The 21,122-nt window shown below is 38.6% G+C and overlaps 1 pseudogene; it reads left to right on the top strand.

Moving 5' to 3' along the window:
* Positions 1 to 404: 404 nt before the first annotated feature.
* The window catches only part of LOC136118567 (E3 ubiquitin-protein ligase MARCHF2-like), a 58,644-nt pseudogene continuing 37,926 nt past the window's right edge, over positions 405 to 21,122 (top strand).

Raw genomic sequence — 21,122 nt, 5'->3', positions numbered from 1 at the left:
GAATCTTAATAAGCTAAAGTTTTTTTGACCGGTAAATAGCAAAGTACAAAAAATGGGCAGCTCAAAATAGTAAAAACAAATTCTTAACATGGAACTGTACACTCCTGTATGATCAGGCCGCTCAGTATGGCTCTTCTCTTGCTCTTTGTACATCCCCGCTCAACCAGTCCCTGCTTCACCTACTCAGGTGAACAGTACTTGCCCCCCTGCCGCAGCTAGTGATTGTTCTAATCCTTTGGCTCCACCTGCTATTTTATTAAAGGGAAACATCTGCCCTCATGATGGTTGTTAACCTGAGGGGCTGTGAGGGACACGCCCCAGCTGGTTTCCCTGGTAACTGATGAGCCAACCTGACATCAATTCCCTCTATAAATGGAAGCCTCCTTCTTCCCCAAGCAGTAAAGATGGCTGCTGTGGCTTGTCTGCTGTACGTGTGGGGCATTGCACCAGGACCCTCTATTTCAGACAGGTAAGATCCCCTATCCAATATTACTGATCTCTGTCACTGTCTCAAGGCTCCTTCCTCAGTGTCCAGGCTGTGCGACTACAATACAAGGCTTGCAGGCCTGCAGAGTGCAGCACGACACTTGGTGAGCAACTCAGGGCACCAGGGAAACTCCCACGAGCACTGAGATGCTGGGAAATAAGAACAGGGAATGGACACTTGTGGAGCTAGTCCTGGGGTGGCTGTCCACTAGCATGTGGGGCCCCAGAGTTGTGAGAGGTAATCCCGAGGTGGCCATCCACTAGTGTGGACGTGCCCCGTGGCAGCTGTCTACCATGAGAGATATATTTCTCTTCCATTTATGTTGATAATAGCCTATTAACCTCAGGGTCTCTTTCAAGTTTAAGAGTAGCAGCCCGTGCTCGTGGTTCATCTTGGCTGCACAGGGATGGCTGGTGAATACAGACAGAACACAAGGACCTGGATTATCTACAAAATACAGGCATACCCCTGACCCACCGCCCCTAAACAATTACAGACACAGGCTTTAGGGATAATAACTCAGGGACAGGCTTGTGAATTAGACATGGCCAGCTACCCAGGTTTGGCTGGGGCCTGTGACAATGGCAAAATGATAAGACTAACCTATTTTGGTCATAGCTATGGCCACGGTCAGAGCAACGATACAGTGTGAGCGAACAGCCATATGCAGTCTACAATGCATTACAGCAGGTGGAAAACATTATAAAAGGCCTACGTAAGTCATCGAGCTACGCAAAAACCCACTATTCAGGGTCCAGGAGAGCTGTGCATGACATACAGGACTCCCATCGACATTGATAGTGACCAAGGAACCCACTTTACCCACCAGAAAGTTCAGGAATGGGCCTCTAAAAATGACATATGCTGGCATTTCCACCTGCCCTACAACTCCACTGCTGCTGGGCTAACTGAAAGGATGAAAGGACTACTTAACAATTGAGATGTGAAATCTATAACCAAACATTCCAGGAGCAATCATCCCAGTGCCTATGCCACGTTAATCCAGAAACAACTAGTCAACACCATCCAAGTTCAACTGGTGACCACCAAAGGACCGCTGCCGATTATAGGTCAGGACAATGACTCGCTTTTGCCCTTGCCACAGAATCTACCCCCCGAGAAACACATTATAAAATGGCCCTGGGACTGGCAAGTAAGTCCTCAGTAGTTTGGGTTTGCTGCCCTGTGTGGGGAATAGAATTAGGGACTTACAGATCTCACCTGTCTTCTACCCGGCCCTGCCTAAGACTACTAAGGTAATTAATCCAGGCCCCATAATGCAGAAAAGCACCATTATTTTAACCTGTGGTCTGTTAACTCCGCCTCTCCAGTTTTTGACATCAACTGTGCAGACTGGGTGTGGACAGGTGGTGTGGCACTGCAGGCCACGACAAAAACCACAGGTAGGTTCGGTATTATCTCAGAATGCTGTTACTGCTTGTATTTTGCTTGATGGTCATGATCCCTGTATTGTGCCTGTTAAATACCTTACATTTCATCTCTCGTCTAAGTGGAGGGAATCTGTTCGTGGGCTAGGTAAAAACGATGGCCTCACTGCCAAATGAATTTGATTGCAGGGTCTATGGCAACATGCCGTTGTCGTCCTCCTGTGGACGTCCATGAAAAATTGAGCCAGTAAGTGACTGGCTCCAAAGTTTGCCCACCGCTTAGACTCTGTTTGTGTTGTCTCTGTGGTATTTGGTTGCAGTGCACCTCTACACACCTGACCTAGGTATACTGTGGAAGGGGGTGGACCAAGACGGTAAAGGTGGTGTGGGGTATGTAGGGTGGAGTGCATATGCTTAAGCCACTCAAGATGGCTGTTCTCTTGCTTTTTCTCCATCCCCCTCGTCGACCAGTCCCTACTTCACCTACACACTACTTATACCAACTTGCTTGCCCTCTCCCCCAGCTAGTGATTGTTCTAATCCTTAGGCCAGAAAGCTCCGCCTGCTAGTTTATTAAAGAGAAACATCTGCCTTTGCGATGCTCATTAACCTGAAGGGCTATAAAGGACATGCCCAGGCTGCTGGTTTCCCTGGTAACTGATGAACAAACCTGACGTCAATTCCCCCTATAAATGGTAGCCTCCTCCTTCCCTGAGTAGTGAAGATGGCTGCCCTTTCCTGTCTGCTGTACGCGGTGGGGTATTGCTCCAGGACCCTTTGTTTCAGACGTGCAAGATCCCCTGTCCAATATCGTTCTCTGTTGCCATTTTCTGGCTCGCTCTTCAGTCTCGGGGCTGGGCGACTACAAGGTGTACGGGCCTGCAGGGTGCGGCCTAGCAACACCTAAAAAGGGTAAGGGCATTACCTGACATTTCTTTTCATGTAGCAACGATGTATACTACAAACATAGACCTTATTCCTCAATTATACTCAAAGATAAATTCAACTCCTGCATTTTGCTAAAAAGGAAAATAGGCAAGTACTCAGCAAGCACTTAGTGAATTAATAAATGAATTAAGGAATACGCCGCACAATACCTAATATGGAACACTCAGAAAAGTTCTGAAAATGCTGGTTGCTGTGGACATTGTCAACCGAGGTTTTTCTGAACTGATGAAAAAATGTCTGAACCGGGCTTCCCTGGTGGCGCAGTGGTTGAAAGTCCGCCTGCCGATGCAGGGGACACGGGTCCGTGCCCCGGTCCGGGAAGATCCCACGTGCCGCGGAGCGGCTGGGCCCGTGAGCCATGGCCGCTGAGCCTGCGTGTCCGGAGCCTGTGCTCCGCAACGGGAGAGGCCACAACAGTGAGAGGCCCGCGTACCGCAAAAAAACAAAAAAGTCTGAACCACAGCAAATACATTTCACAGAAGCTGTGCTTCTGCAGAGCCCCTAGTGGAGGCTATTATTCCTAGCACAGATCATGGGCCTTGTGTTAACTGCTGAAGTGCTCTGCACCACATGTCACCACATGACTAATATTCAACCCTGATGGCTTCTACTGCATTTCCTTCCCTCACCTTGCATTCATCTTTTCTTTTTCTCTAGATTTCCTCTTCTTCCTCTTCACCATATGAATTTTTTATTGATATATAATTGACATAGCCCTAGACTCGTTTAAAGCATACAATTCAGTGGATTTTAGTATACTCATAGGACCATCTAATTCCAGAACCATTTTCATCACCCCAAAATACCTCACACCCATTAGCAGTTACTCCCCATTCCCCTCCCCTGCAGACTCTGGCAACCACTAATCTTTCTGTCTCTATGGATTTGCCTATTCTGGATCCCTCACATGAAGAGAATCATATGACACGTGACTTTGGGTCTGACTTCTTTCATTTACCATGTTTTCAAGGCTCATCCATGCTGTAGCATGTATCAGTACTATATTCCCTTTTATTGCCGAATGATATTCCATTGAAGGGATATACACCACATTTTATATGTTCAGCAGTTGGTGGACATTTGAGTTGTTCCCACGTTGGGGCTATTATGAATAATGATGCTATGAACATCATGTACAACTTGCACAATATATGTGGATACATGGATGATACAGTGACTCTATTTAACTCTGTGAGGAAATGACAAACTGTCTTCCATTAATGGCTACACCTTTTTCGCATTCTTGGCAATGTATGAGGGGCCCAATTTCTTCTCATCTTCACTGACATTTGTTATGTCCCATTTTAAAAAAAGTATAGCTATCCTGGTTGGTGTGAAGTGGTATCACATTGTGGTTTTGATTTATATTTCCCTCCTGACTATTGATACTGAACATCTTTTCAGGTGCTTACTGGGCATTTGTGTATCTTCTCTGGAGAACTGCCTATCCAAACCCTTTGCTCCTTTTTTTTTTTTTTTTTTTTTTGGCGGTACGCGGGCCTCTCACTGTTGTGGCCTCTCCCGTTGCGGAGCGCAGGCTTTGGACGCTCAGGCTCAGCGGCCATGGCTCACGGGCGCAGCCACTCCGCGGCATGTGGGATCTTCCCAGACCGGGGCACGAACCCGTGTCCCCTGCATCGGCAGGCAGACTCTCAACCACTGCGCCACCAGGGAAGCCCCCTTTGCTCCTTTTTAACTGGGTTGTTTTTTTCATTATTGAGATGTAAATGTTCATATATTCTGAACACTAGCTCTTGTCAGATATATGAATTGCAAACATTTTCTGCCACTGTATGCATTGCCTTTTTACTTTCTTGGTAGTCTTTTCATGCACATCTTTTTAAAATTCTGATTAAATACAATTTAAATATATTTCTTTGTTTCTGCTTTAGGTACCATATATAAGAAACCCGTGCCTAATTTAAGGTCACAAAGATTTACACCCCTGTTTTCTTCTAAGAGTTTTATAGTTTTAGCTCTTAAATTTTTTTAGGTTTCCAATTCATCTTGTTTAAATATTTGTATTCAGTGTGAGGAAGGGGACCAAAATTATTCTTCTGTATGTGGGATATACAGTTGTCTCAGCCATTGTGGACAAAATTATTTTCTCATTGAATGAACTTCGCATCATTGTTGAAAATCAATTGGCCATAGACTGGTTTATATCTGGACTCTTAATTCTATCACATTGATCTATATGTGTATCCTAGTGCCAGTAGCAAGCTATTTTGGTTACTGGGCAAAAATAGTAGTTGGAATTTTGATAGGGATTAAATTTACTCTGTAGATTAACTTGGAGACTTCTGCCATCTTAACAATAAGAAATCTTGAAAACCTTGCAATCCATTTAAATGCAATGTCTTTCCATTTATCTAGGTCTTTAATTTCTTTCAAAATGGTAGTTTTCAGTGTACTATCCTTGTACTACTTTTGTTACATATATTCCTGTTTTTTATGCTATTATAAGTGGAATTTTTAAATTTCACTTCTGAATTGTTCATGGCTAGCATATTAATTTGCTGTGGCTGCCAAAACAATATCACATGCTGAGTAGCTTAAAAAACATAAATTTTCTTAGTTTTGGAAACTGATCAAAGTGTCAGCAGGTTTGGTTTTTTCTGAGGCCTCTCTCCTTGGTTTGCGTATAGCTACCTTCTCTAAGTGTCCTCACATAATCTTGGCTCTCTGTGAGTGCATCCCTGAAGTCTCTCTTTATGTCCAAATTTTCTCTTATTAAGGACACCAGTCAGATTGGATTAGTGCCTACACTAACAGCCTCACTTTAATATATCCTCTTTAAAGAACTGATCTCCAAATAACAGTAACATTCCGAGGTACTATTTATTAGGGCTTCAACATATGAATTTGGAGGGCATACAATTCAGCCAGTAACAACTGGTATAGAGAAACACAAATGATTTTTTGCTTATTAGTCATGTATTCTGCAACCTTGCTGAACTCATTAGTTCTAATAGTTTCTTAATATGTATGGGTTCTATAGTTTTCTATACGTAAGATCACATTATCTGCAAATATAGTTCAACATCTTTATTTTGAATATGACTGGCCTTTTTTTTTTTTTTGTCTGATTACCCTGACTAGAACCTCCAGTACAATGTTGAATAGAAGTGTTGAGAGTGGATGTCTTGTCTTGTTCTTAGAGGGAAAGCTTTAGTTCTTTCATCATTAAGTGTAATGTTAGTTGTCAGTTTATCATTGATGCCCTTTATCAGGTTGAGCAAGGTAACTTCTGTTCCTGGATTGAGTGTTTTTTTTATCATGAAGGGATGTTGGGTCAAATTCCTTTTTCTACATCTACCAATATGAGTGTGCACTTTTTCCCTTTATTCTATTGGTATAGTATATTGATGAACAAACCTTGCGGTCATGATATAAATTCCACTTGGTAATGGGATATACTCCTTTTACTAAGCTTCTGAATTCAATTTTCTAATATTTTTGGAGAATTATAGCAACCATACTGCTAAGAGATACTGATCTTTATTTCTTGTGATATTGTCTTTTGTCTAATTTTGGTATCGGGATAAAACTAGCCTCATTAAGTTAGGAAGTATTCCCTCTTCTATTTTTTTTTGAACAATTTGAAGAATTCGTATTCTTTAAACATTTGGTAGAACTTGCCAGTGAAGTCATTTGGATCTGGGTTATTCTTTGTGGAAAGCTATTTTGATCACGAATTAGTGATTCATACCACTGTGTTCAGAAAAAGATTTCAATATTTTAAAATTTACTGAGAATTGTTTGGTGAACCCATCTAGTAAATTTTTCAAGCGGTTATTATACTTTTCAACTCCAGAATTTTTATTTGGTTCCTTTTTATAATTTCTATTTCCTAATCGACATTTTCTATTTGAGATACCATTTCATAATTCATAAAAACTCATTTGGGCAGTTTCCTTTAGCTCTTTTGAACATTACTTAAAACAGCTGATTTAAAGTTTTGTTTTCATCTAGTGAAACATCTGCACTTCCTCTGATTGTTTCTATTGATTGCTTTTTCCCCATGCGTGGGCTATTCTTTTCTGCTTCTTGGCAAACTTCTTTTTTTGCAAACTGAACATTTCAAATAATGTGACAACTCTGTAAATCAGATGATATCCTCTACCCAGGGTTTGTTGTTGCTGTTTTCTATAGCCACTGCTGTTTGTTTAGTGGCTTTCCTGTACTAATGTGAAATCTGTATTCTTTGTCACATGTGGCCACTTAAGTCTCTACTTGGTTGGCCTTGCAGTTGCTGATCAGGTTTCCTTAAAGGACTGGAACCGAATTTTCTGTCTTTGCCGAGGGGCTTGTGTGTATGTTGTATGCTTTCAACATTCAGCCAGATTTTCACCTCCACTGTAAGTTCCCACTTTCTGCTGACCATGGCCTTATGGTCAGCCAAAGATGAGGCACTGTAGTCTTCTAAGGTCTTTCCTCAGCAGGCACATAGCTCTACACATGCATGTGGCCTTCTAGATTCCCAGCAATATATGTCCGAGTTTTGAAGAGCCACTATAGGCATCTCATTCTTCAGGTTTTCCTTAAGATTTTTGGTTAATCTGTGTTCCCCAATAGTTATCAATCCTCCCAGGCAGCTGCAAAGATAAAGCACTTGACTAATTGTTTTCACTGCAACGTAAGGAAGAAGGCTTTTAGTATAGGGTGTGTTCCAAGTCAGCCTCGAAAGTGGGTCTTCCAGGGACGCTTCAGACAGGTAAAATAATGACCATACTTTGGAAATAAGGCTTTGAAAGAGATCCAATTCTACTCGCTCACTACTGTAGATGCCATTCTGCACCAGGAATGCAGAATGTTACCTATTACAGCTACAACTGAGCTGGAGAGCAGCATAGGGCTAGAACATGATAAAATGCCCAAAAGCTCACTGTTCTTGAGAGTCAACCATTTTTCTTGCATTAATACTCCTTGGGTTGCTGCAAGCCTTTGTTTAATTTCCAGAATTCTGAAAAGATTTTTCTGATAACTTTGCCAATTGCTTTTATGGAAGAACAAATGTTCAGAGGTCCTTCCTCTACTATTTTTGCTGACATCCACCCCTGCTTTTTTAAAAACAGTCTGAAAAGTTTGGGGATTAGGAGGGTAATAAATCTGAAAGAATTAGAGAATCACAGGAAGAAAAATATGTAAAGTTTAAAATATCTAATTTAATTCTTTGAAAATGTAGAAGAGAACAGTAACATTTGTATATTTTAAGAAGTTTAAGAGACTTACAAAATATACTGGTTCTCTCACTTTTAACACACTTCTTTTAAAAATTAAACATGTCAGCATAAAATATTCATATATTTAAACTCATTAACCTCATGAAGCTTGCTCCTACCTAAAACAGCTTTGTCATCTATTCCTCAGTGTCCCTTTGTATAATTTTTAACTAACGAGTTATTCACTTTTAATCTTTAAAATAGAAATAAACAACGTACATGGAAGTTGACTTGTTAGGAATCTCAGCATATAATTCGACTGAATTTATTTTCTCACTTGTCTTTTTCTGAAGTTCTTTGTAAACAAATCTGTTTCAACTGATTCATGTCTGTTCAGTCTTAACAAGTAAACAGAAAGAATGCAGTATAATATCTGTATTTCTTAAAAGAATTTTCCTTAAATGTCTTTATATGCAAATGTTGACTAAAATGAGTCATTAAAATGATCAATTACATTAGATAACAACTATTTTAGTGCTAATTGATATTGATCTTAGCCCACTATTTTGTGCTTCTCAACATCCTTTCTAGCTCAATTTCACCGATTTCACCATGTCCCTGAAGTGACACTAAGATCCCAAATGGACTCCCAAATGTTTCAAGGTCTCTAACCTCCTTTTGTAAAAAAACTGTAGTATACTGGGCTTCCCTGGTGGCGCAGTGGTTTAGGGTCCACCTGCCGATGCAGGGGACACGGGTTCGTGCCCCGGTCCGGGAAAATCCCACATGCCGCGGAGCGGCTGGGCCCGTGAGCCATGGCCGCTAAGCCTGCGCGTCCAGAGCCTGTGCTCCGCAACGGGAGAGGCCACAACAGTGAGAGGCCCGTGTACCGCAAAAAAAAACCCCCCAAAACCCCCAAATGCTGCATGAAATTTAACTTTTACCTGATTTTTTTTCATGTTAATATACTGTATGAAAATCTATTCACATTACGATTCATAACACATACCGAAGGTAATATGTCCTTTATGGCACTGATTTTTATGGCACTGGTTGTTTGCAATAAGCATGTTTTGTATCCTGTTAGTCTACTTTTAGCCTTTATTCTAACATAGGCTTCGCTGTCACTTGTTTCAGAATTTCCCTGGAAATCTGGCTTGCCCCTTAAGGTCTCCTTTGCCTCCTTAAATATTACTTTTTTTTTCTAACTAGAAATTGTATTTTCATTTCTAGTTTCTTTTTTCTTCTCCAATAAGAAAATACCATATAGTGAATCAACTCTAAACACATTACTGCTAGGAGGAAAAATTAATAACACAATTACAGATAATGTACTATTTAAATTTGAGAAAATTTAATAGGTTACCACAAGTACAACACGAGGAATGAAGTCCAACCCTCACATGGGATGTGGATGATTAAAATCAACATATACAAGAGGCAGGATTGCTCACGCAGTGTGATGCAAAAGCTTGAGAAGTGAAAGGGTGTGGTGAAAACTCAGCTGTACAGTCAAATGAAACTTGATGGCTCCAGCAAGTTTCCACACGCACACATAAACAGGCTAATGTCAGCCACAGTCATCTCAGGGATTCTTAACTGTGCCCCTTTTTTGGTCAGAATAAACCCAAAATTCAGGAGATCATATTCACTTCACATGAACCCTCGGCAGATCTGGACTCAAATTTTTAAAGACTATTTCTGTTGCTTGTTAAATACTGTAAAAATTCTATTATATTAGAGGGATCAGTAGACAAATACATAGGAAGCTAGTTCAGAGTAATCTGATGGGCAATCCTCATTTTAATGGAAAAGAAGTTTAAAGTAGCTTTCAAAGAGTTGATGGAAATGGTATGGTCAAGTTGGATATGACTCCTTTCACAATGTTTTAAAACCAAGTGGCTCTAGCCAGCATCTTTAAAGAGAGGAAGATGCAAATATTCTGTGTTACAAAGGACCAACTCTGCCATTTAAAATTTTAACCCTCAAACAAATATTCCTATAGCAAACATATTATGGTATTAACATTCCTTATAACATATCACAATAAGTTGCCAGGACAGTCTAACTTTAGTTCATAATACTGAAAGTGTATTTATTTCAGAAAAAGATTGTCGAAAGAAACATAATCATTATCATTACATATTAAATGCATACCTAAAAATATCCTATTAATTAAAGTGCAAAGGACATAACATGGAAATACATGGAATAATACTGTGTTGCTAATAATAAGACATAAACTACAAGAGCAACTAAAGTAATCTTCAAGTCATACCGTCCACTTTTAGATTTCCTGCATATGCCTGTTGAGTTTGCCAGAGTAAGGAACTTTCAGATATATATAATTTTGTTGCCATTGTACTTTTGTGGTAGAACATCAGTATTTAATTGTGGTTGATTCATTGAAATACACAATATTTATTGAAATTCTGCAGAAAAGTGAAGGAACATTCAAATTTAGGTATTCTGTGACCCACTTAAAATGACAGAAATCACAGGATAATTTGTATTATAAAGCAAATGAATGCTTTAGAATCTTCTAGAACATCAAAAAAACTTTAATAAATGCTAATGTGCTATTGTTAATGAATGCCTTTTGTACATAACTGGAAAAGTCTATTCGTTTCTTTTGATACTTAGAGAATTTCATTCATTAAAGAATCCAATAATCCATTTTTTCCTAGCTCTACAGAATTTGGTCTGACATATTTTACTACCTGTGTGCATTCTCTCCTGATTTAATTCTAGTTGTCCTGATTAAATCATCCATCATTTTTAGGAAGATTTTTCTCCTTATTGACTTTTTGGTACTGCCTCAGTAGTTTTAGCTATCTGCTACTTTCTCTTCCCAATATGTCACTTTGAAAATATTACTGTTACTTTCTTATATTAAATTTTCTAATAGCATTTTAGTTTTCATTTTAGTTTCAGTTCATTTTTCTATTTCTTATCCTTCATGCTTTTCATGTCTCTGGATTTCTATATCTACTTGGGACCTTCAATTAAATGAGCATCTTCTCCAAAGAAGAAATCTTACCCCTATATTGTCAATATATAGCTTGAAAACATTCCATAACCCCTAAATCCGGTGACACCTAGAAGTACAAGTTTTCTAATGTATTAGATTTAGATGATCATTAGCTACTTTTTCTTTAATGAGCTACAAAATGTTTTGCATTGATCCTGAAAAAACCAATTAAACTTTCCATTTTGTGCAGAAATAGACACCACCAAAGAATGATTCCAGAGAGAGGACAGAAAGCTAGAGAAATCATCATCAAATGACAGTCATGGAGTTAACAATCACAGGATGATCTTTCTTCATTTCAAGTGATAACCCAGAGTCCTAGCATCATGAACTAGCCTCATGACTTGTGGAGTCAATCTTGTAAAGCTGTTAAGTTGGGTCATAGATTAATAATGGCAACCTGAATCAGTATCTGAACTTTCATTTGAAACATGATGGTACTTAACAGAAATGTGATTCTCAACAGAATGAGCGTGTTCATATTTCTTGCAGGGCTGTGAGGCATGTTTGGGGAAAAGGAGGCTGTGTAGAAAAAATTGATGTTATAGTTTTGTATGTGGGAAACAAAAGTCTACCTATTAAAACACAAACTACAAAAAATAACATCTTCTCAGCTAATGGGAATATTAAAAAGTTCATGATCCTTAACTGGAGCTGAGGTGCAGAGGGCACACACTGGCAGGGGTGTTAACAATCTTCATGAGAAGTGAGATTTTTATGTTATGGAAGACATGAAATGAAGCAGAAAATATTAGTGTTGTATAATGACTAATCCAGTGTTGTCACTGAAGTGTGTGTTCAAATCAACATTTGAGTAACTTTGGGCTACTATCAAAGCAAGAATTAGACTTAGTGATATTTAAAAATCCATAATTATTGCCATCATTATGGGAAGTCCCATAAATTACCAATCATCAATTTAAAAAGAAGTCTCACAAAATATACAAGAGATGTGCATATCTGACATTAAAGTGTACTTTAAAGAAGCTGGATAGAACACATCTTAGATGTGACAATAGCCCCAAAAGCAGGGCCACTCCTTGAACTAGCTCCATCAGGATCACCAACTATGCTTGTTTTGTATGCATTTCTGATCCACACCCCTGCCTGGTGATTCTCACTCAATGAGTCTGAGTTGGGGTGGAACGTGGGAAACAAATTTAGGTGATTAAGCGGCTCAAGTCATCCTAACACCATACTTTGAGAACACTGTCCTAGAGTAAAGGAATGACAGAGACGTTTCATCATACATGTATGTATAAATGCATTTTATTTTTACTATCTCTCAATTTTTCATGGTGGCAGCAAAATTAAAAGGAAGTAAACCTCTACAAAATAATACATGCTTTTTTTTTTTTTTTTTTTTTTTTTTGCGGTACGCGGGCCTCTCTTTGTTGTGGCTTCTCCCGTTGCGGAGCACAGGCTCTGGACACGCAGGCCCAGCGGCCATGGCTCACGGGCCCAGCCGCTCCACAGCATGTGGGATCTTCCCGGACCGGGGCACGAACCCGTAGCCCCTGCATCGGCAGGCGGACTCTCAACCACTGCGCCACCAGGGAAGCCCCAATACATGCTTTTTTAAAAAGTCTTCTCTAACATGTAAATTTCTGCAGTTTTATGAGATTAGAAAGTTAAGATGTATTAATTAAAAATTGTAAAGCACATCCCTCTATGATTAAATCAGTTTACATAATGAGGTTGTAATTCAGAATTTAGAGGGCTTCCCTGGTGGCGCAGTGGTTGAGAGTCCGCCTGCCGATGCAGGGGACACGGGTTCGTGCCCCGGTCCGGGAAGATTCCACATGCTGCGGAGCAGCTGGGCCCGTGAGCCATGGCCGCTGAGCCTGCACGTCCGGAGCCTGTGCTCCACAACGGGAGAGGCCACAACAGTGAGAGGCCTGCGTAGCGCAAAAAAAAAAAAAAAAAAATTTAAAAGTAGTAGTCAAGTTGAGGACAAGCCCGTCTCATTAAATAGTTCCTCCTTGGTTATGAGTTAATAATCAGAGCTTAAATCCTTTTGATTCTAAAACAAGTTGCACTTACAGGGCCTTTTAGAGAGATTTGTGAGAACTCCTCTCCTTGTTTCATTGATCAGAATAAGTTTAAAATATATGGGGCAGTTCATTTTTCACGTTTTTACTATTTTAAAGAGAATTTCTATCTGGGAAAATTAGCCCTTTAATTACCAATACAACCTCTCATTGTGTGTGTATTCTACAGACAGACATCTATTTATTGCTCATTTCTACACAAAAATTATTATTGAAATTAATAAACCATGTTTGTAGCTTTATCTGAGAAGATAGTACAAGTTTTCTTTTGAGATGTAAGAAAACATTTTGTTTCTAGTATTGCACAAATACTACTGTTTAGCCTTACAGACTTTTGCTTATCTAAAATACATTACAGGAATTCAAAATTACTGCCTTTCCAATGGCAATAATTTATACCTTGTGGTTCTTACATAAATTATATTATCTAAAAATTTGTGTGGAAATATTAGGATTTCCTAGAGTAAAACAATTGTGCTTCCAAAAAAATCAAAATGACTGTTTCAATGAAAACTGATAGTGTCATATATGCAAATTAGAATGTAAAAGGTATTAAAAAGTTACAGACCTTGACAAAATTTTATAGTTGAAAGTTTTTATTCGGTGAGTCTATTATGTCAAACTTCTGGATTTTTGATATCCTACAAACAGGAATGAATCTTTATACTCATAACTGAGTTATGTTCTGCTTAAGTAGAGGATTTGCCCAAATTATGACCAAGCTTGACAAAGGGATCTATTCTCAAAACTAGATTGGAAAGTTGCCACTGTGACACTCTAGTAAAACAGTAGAATTACAGTAAAAGAAACAATACCCTTTTCTTTCCATTTCATGACATGGGTCAATCTAGATAATTTGGAAATGGTGACAAAACTAGAAATGGCTTGTGAGTGCATAATTTGGAGATTCCATATGTTTAATAGTTTGTGAGATAAAATAAATGCATATGTAGAAAAGACTATAATCAGTTCATTAACTCCACCTTCATGATTCTTTTTAAATGTGTTTTTTAATTGAGGTATAATTTACATATATTAATTTCAATTGGATGACACAATGATTCAATTATTTGCATAGATTGTGAAATGATCACCACAAAAAACTCTAGTTAATATCCATCACTATACATAAAGATTTTTTTTTTGAAAAGAATTTTTTTTAAACATCTTTATTGGAGTACAATTGCTTTACAATGGTGGGTTAGTTTCTGCTTCATAACAAAGTGAATCAGCTATACATATACATATATCCCCATATCTCCTCCCTCTTGTGTCTCCCTCCCACCCTCCCTATCTCACCCTTCTAGGTGGTCACAAAGCACCGAGCTGATCTCCCTGTGCTATGTGGCTGCTTCCCACTAGCTATCTCTTTTACATTTGGTAGCGTATATATGTCCATGCCACTCTCTCACTTCGTCCCAGCTTACCCTTCCCCCTCCCCGTGTCCTCAAGTCCATTCTCTACATCTGCATCTTTATTCCTGTCCTGCTCCTAGGCTCATCAGAACCATCTTTTTTTTTTAATTTTTAGATTCCATATATATATGTTAGCATATGGTATTTGTTTTTCTTTCTGATTTACTTCATTCCATATGAAACACTCTAGGTCCATCCACCTCAGTAAAAATAACTCAATTTTGTTTCTTTTTATGGCTGAGTAATATTTCATTGTATATATGTGCCACATCTTCTTTATCCATTCATCTGTCAGTAGACACTTAGGTTGCTTCCAAGTCCTGACTACTGTAAATAGAGCTGCAATGAACAGTGTGGTACGTGACTCTTTCTAAATTATGGTTTTCTCAGAGTATATGCCTAATAGTGGGATAGCTGCGTCGTACGGTAGTTCTATTTTTAGATTTTTAAGGAACCTCCGTACTGTTCTCCATAGTGGCTGTATCAATTTACATTCCCACCAACCATGCAGGAGGGTTCCCTTTTCTCCACATCCTCTCCAGCATTTATTGTTTTTAGATTTTGTGGTGATGGCCAATCTGAATGTTATGAGGGGATACTTCATTGTAGTTTTGATTTGCATTTCTCTAATGATTAGTGAGGTTAAGCATTCTTTCATATGTTTGTTGGCTGTCTGTATATCTTCTTTGGAGAAATGTGTATTTAGGTCTTCTGCCCATTTTTGGATTGGGTTGTTTGTTTTGATATTGAGCTGCATGAGCTGCTTGTAAATTTTGGAGATTAATCCTTTGTCACTTGCTTCATTTGCAAATATTTTCTCCCATTCTGAGGGATGTCTTTTCGCCTTGTTTATGGTTTCCTTTACTATGCAAAAACTTTGAAGTTTCATTAGGTCCCATTTGTTTACTTTTGTTTTTATTTCCATTTCTCTAGGAGGTGGGTCAAAAAGGATCTTGTTGTGATTTATGTCATACAGTCTTTTGTCTGTGTTTTCCTCTAAGAGTTTTATAGTGTCTGGCCTTACATTTAGGTCTTTAATATATTTTGAGTTTATTTTTGTATATGGTGTTAGGGAGTGTTCTAACTTCACTCTTTTACGTGTACCTGTCCAGTTTTCCCAGCACCACTTACAGAAGAGAATGTCTTTTCTCCATTGTATATTCTTGCCTCCTTTATCAAAGATAAGGTGACCATACGTGCATGGGATTATCTCTGGGCTTTCTATCCTGTTCCATTGATCTATATTTCTGATTTTGTGCTAGTACCATACTGTCTTGATTACTGTAGCATTGTAGTATAGTCTGAAGTCAGGGAGCCTGATTCCTCCAGCTCTGTTTTTCATTCTCAAGATTGCTTTGGCTATTTGGTGTCTTTTGTGTTTCCATACAAATTGTGAAATTCTTTTGTTCTAGTTCTGTGAAAAATGCTATTGGTAGTTTGATAAGGATTGCACTGAATCTGTAGGTTGCTTTGGGTAGTATAGTTATTCTCGCGATGCTGAAGAATCAGCATCAATTCAAGCAATCAGCAACCAATTCAAGAACATGGTATATCTCTCCATCTGTTTGTATCATCTTTAATTTCTTTCATCGATGTCTTATAGTTTTCTGCACACAGGTCTTTTGTCTCCTTAAGTAGGTTTATTCCTAGATATTTTATTCTTTTTGTTGCAATGTTAAATGGGAGTATTTCCTTCATTTCCCTTTCAGATTTTTCATCATTGGTGTATAGGAATGCCAGAGATTTCTGTGCATTAATTTTGTATTCTGCTACTTTACCAAATTCATTGATTAGCTCTAGTAGTTTTCTGGTAGCATCTTTAGGATTCTCTACGTATAGTATCATATTATCTGCAGTGACAGCTTTACTTCTTTTCCAGTTTGGATTCCTTTTATTTCTTTTTCTTCTCTGACTGCTGTGCCTAAAACTTCCAAAACTATGTTGAATAATAGTGGTGAGAGTGGGCAACCTTGCCTTGTTCCTGATCTTAGTGGAAATAGTTTCAGTTTTTCACCATTGAGGGACAATGTTGGCTGTGGGTTTGTCATATATGGCCTTTATTATATTGAGGAAAGTTCCCTCTATGCCTATTTTCTGGAGGATTTTTATCATAAATGGGTGTTGAATTTTGTCAAAAGCTTTTTCTGCATCTATGGAGATGATCATATGGTTTTCTTCCTTCAATTTGTTAATGTGGTATATTACGTTGATTTGCGTATATTGAAGAATCCTTACATTCCTTGGGTAAACCGCACTTGATATGGTGTATGATCCTTTTAATGTGCTGTTGGATTCTGTTTGCTAGTATTTTGTTGAGGATATTTGCATCTATCTTCATCAGTGATATTGGCCTGTAGTTTTCCTTCGTGACATTTTTGTCTGGTTTTGGTATCAGGGTGATGGTGGCCTCGTAGACTGACTTTGGGAGTGTTCTCTCTGCAATATTTCGGAAGAGTTTGAGAAGAATAGGTGTTAGCTCTTCTCTAAATGTTTGATAGAATTCACCTGTGAAGCCGTCTGGTCCTGGGCTTTCCTTTGTTAGAAGATTTTTAATCACAGTCTCAATTTCTGTGCTTGTGATCGGTCTGCTTATATATTCTATTTCTTCATGGTTCAGTCTTGGAAGGTTGTGCTTTTCTAGGAATTTATCCATTTCTTCCAGATTGTCCATTTTATTAGCATAGAGTTACTTGTAGTAATCTCTCATGATCCTTTGTATTTCTGCAGTGTCAGTTGTGACTTCTCCTTTTTCATTTCTAATTCTGTTGATTTGAGTCTTCTCCCTTTTCTTCTTGATGAGTCTGGCTAATGATTTATCAATTTTGTTTATCTTCTCAAAGAACCAGCTTTTAGTTTTATTGAACTTTGCTACTGTTTTCTTCATTTCTTTTTCATTTACTTCTAACCTTTATGATTTCTTTCCTTCTAACTTTGGGTTTTTCTTGTTCTTCTTTCTCTAATTGCTTTAGGTGTAAGGTTAGGTTGTTTATTTGAGATGTTTCTTGTTTCTTGAGGTAGGATTGTATTGCTATAAATTTCCCTCTTAGAACTGCCTTTGCTGCATCCCATAGGTTTTGGGTCATCGTGTTTCCATTGTCGTTTGTTTCTAGGTATTTTCTGCTTTCCTCTTTGATTTCTTCACTGATCTCTTGGTTATTTAGTAGTGTATTGTTTAGCCACCATGTATTTGTATTTTTTTTACAGATTTTTTCCTACAATTGATATCTAGTCTCATAGCATTGTGGTTGGCAAAGATACTTCATACAATTTCCATTTTCTTAAATTTAGCAAGCCTTGATTTGTGACCCAAGATATGATCTATCCTGGGGAATGTTCCATGAGCACTTTAGAAGAAAGTGTAATCTGCTGTTTTTGAAAGGAATGTCCTATAAATATCAATTAAGTCCATCTTGTTTAATGTATCATTGAAAGCTTGTGTTTCCTTATTTATTTTCGTTTTGGATGATCTGTCCATTGGTGAAAGTGGGGTGTTAAAGACCCCTACTATGATTGTGTTACTGTTGATTTCCCCTTTTACGGCTGTTAGCATTTGCCTTATGTATTGAGGTGCTCCTATGTTGGGTGCATAAATATTTACAATGGTTATATCTTCTTCTTGGATTGATCCCTTGCTCATTATGTAGTGTCCTTCTTTGTCTCTTCTAATAGTCTTTATTTTAAAGTCTCTCTTGTCTGATATGAGAATTGCTACTCCAGCTTTCTTTTGATTTCCATTTGCATGGTATCTCCTTTTCCATCCCCTCACTTTCAGTCTGTATGTGTCCCTAGGTCTGAAGTGGGTCTTTTGTAGACAGCATATATATGGGTCATGTTTTTGTATCCACTCAGTGAGCCTGTGTCTTTTGGTTGGAGCGTTAATCCATTCACATTTAAGGTAATTATCGATATGTATGTTTCTATTACCATTTTCTTAATTGTTTTGGGTTTGTTATTGTAGGTCTTTTCCTACTCTTGTGTTTCCTGCCTAGAGAAGTTCCTTTAACATTTGTTGTAAAGCTGGTTTGGTGGTGCTGAATTCTCTTAGCTTTTGCTTGTCTGTAAACCTTTTGATTTTTCCATCGAATCTGTATGAGATCCTTGCTGGGTAGAGTAAACTTGATTGTAGATTTTTCCCTTTCATCACTTTAAATATGTCCTTCCACTCCCTTCTGGCTTGCAGTGTTTCTGATGAAAGATCAGCTGTTAACCTTATGGGGATTCCCTTGTGTGTTATTTGTTGTTTTTCCCTTGCTGCTTTTAATATTTTTTCTTTGTATTTAATTTTTGATAGTTTGATTAATATGTGTCTTCGCATGTTTCTCCTTGGATTTATCCTGTATAGGACTCTCTGTGTTTCCTGGACTTGATTAGCTATTAGCTATTTCCTTTCTCATATTAGGGAAGTTTTCAACTATAATCTGTTCAAATATTTTCTCAGTCCTTGTCTTTTTCTCTTCTTCTTCTGAGACCCCTATAATTCGAATGTTGGTGCGTTTAATATTGTCCCAGAGGTCTCTGAGACTGCCCTCAATTCTTTTCATTCTTTTTTCTTTATTCTGCTCTGCAGTAGTTATTTCCCCTATTTTATCTTCCAGGTCACTTATCTGTTCTTCTGCCTCAGTTATTCTGCTATTGATTCCTTCTACAGAATTTTAAGTTTCATTTACTGTGTTGTTCATCATTGTTTTTTTGCTCTTTCATTTTTCTAGGTCCTTGTTAAACGTTTCTTGTATTTTCTCCATTCTATTTCCAAGATTTTGGATCATCTTTACTATCAGTACTCTGAATTCTTTTTCAGGTAGACTGCCTATTTCCTCTTCATTTGTTTGGTCTGGTGGGTTTTTACCTTGCTCCTTCCTCTGTTGTGTGTTTCTTCTCTGTCTTCTCATTTTGCTTAACTTTCCTTGTTTGGGGTTTCCTTTTCACAGGCTGCAGGTTCGTAGTTCCCATTGTTTTTGGTGTCTGCCCCCGGTGGGAAAGGTTGGTTCAAGGGGTTGTGTAGGCTTCCTGGTGGAGGGGACTGGTGCCTGTGTTCTGGGGGATGAGGCTGGATCTTGTCTTTCTGGTGGGCAGGACCACGTCCAGTGGTGTGTTTTGGGGTGTCTGTGACCTTATGATTTTAGGCAGCCTCTCTGCTAATGGGTGGGGTTCTCTCCCTGGGTTCTGACCTCCGAAGCTCGAGCCTCAGCTCCCAGCTCCCACCTTCCCTCGCAGGTGACCAGACAAGCCTCTCGGGCTGGTGAGTGCTGATCGGCACCAGTCCTCTGTGCGGGAATCTCTCCGCTTTGCCCTCTGCATCCCTGTTGTTGTGCTCTCCTCTGTGGCTCCAAAACTTCCCACCACCACCCCCGTCTCTGCCAGTGAAGGGGCTTCCTAGTGTGTGGAAACCTTTCCTCCTTCACAGCTCCCTCCCATTGGTACAGGTCCTGTCCCTATTCTTTCGTCTCTGTTTTTTCTTTTTTCTTTTGCCCTACCCAGGTACGTAGGGAGTTTGTTGCCTTTTGGGAGGTCTGAGGTCTTCTGCCAGCATTCAGTAGGTGTTCTGTAGGAGTTGTTCCACATGCAGATGTATTTCTGATGTATTTGTGGGGAGGAAGGGGAGGAAGGTGATCTCCATGTCTCACTCCTCCGCCATCTTGAAGGTCCCAAGAATTTTTAAGATTTACTCTCCTACCAACTTTTGAATAATGCAAAATGATATTAATAAGTACAGTCACCATGCTGTACATTATATCACCATATCTTATTTACTTTTAACTGGAAGTTTTTATTTTTTGATTCCCTTCATCCATTTTACCCAACCGTGACCCTCTGCCTATGGCAACCACAAACATGTTATCTGTATTTATGAACTTGGCTAGTTGATTTTTTTTTAGATTCTACATACAAGTGAAATCCTATGGTATTTGGCTTTCTCTGTCTGATCTGACTTATCGCACTTAGCATAATGCTCTCAATATCCATGCATGTTGTCGCAAACATCAAGACTTCATTCTTTTTTATGGCTGAATAATATTCCTGTGTGTGTGTGTGTGTATTTTTCTTTATCCTTTCATATATCAATGGACACATACACTTCCTATATTTTGGCTACTGTAATTAATGCTGTAATGAACATGGGGGTGCATGTATCTTTTTGAGTTAGTGCTTCATTTTCTTTGGATAAAGATTCAGAGATGGAGTTTCTGGATCATATGCTAGTTGTTTTTATTTTTTTCAGGAACCTCCATACTGTTTTCCATAGAGGCTGCACCAATTTACATTCCTACCAACAGTGCACAGGGGTTCCCTTTTCTCTATATCCTTGCCAACACTTGTTATTTTTTCTCTATTTGATAATAACCATTCTAACAAGTGTGCAGTTATATTATTGCCGTGTTGATCTGCATTTCCCTGATTAGTGATGTTGAACATCTTTTCATGTATCTGTTGGACATCTGTATGTCTTCTTTGGAAAAATGTCTATTCAGATCCTCTGCCCATTTTTAACTGAATTGTTTGGGGTATTTTTTGCTCTTGAGTTGTGTAAGTTATTTATATAGTTTGGATATTAACCCTTTATTTGACATGATTTGAAAATATTTTCTCCCATTCCACAGGTTATCTTTTCATCTCTTGATGGTTTCTTTGCTATGTG

The sequence above is a fragment of the Phocoena phocoena genome, chromosome 2 (genome assembly GCF_963924675.1).
Source record: "Phocoena phocoena chromosome 2, mPhoPho1.1, whole genome shotgun sequence".
Classification (NCBI taxonomy): Eukaryota; Metazoa; Chordata; class Mammalia; order Artiodactyla; family Phocoenidae; genus Phocoena; species Phocoena phocoena.
The sequence above is the reverse complement of the archived record's forward strand: the minus strand, read 5'-3'. Positions and strand labels throughout refer to the sequence as shown.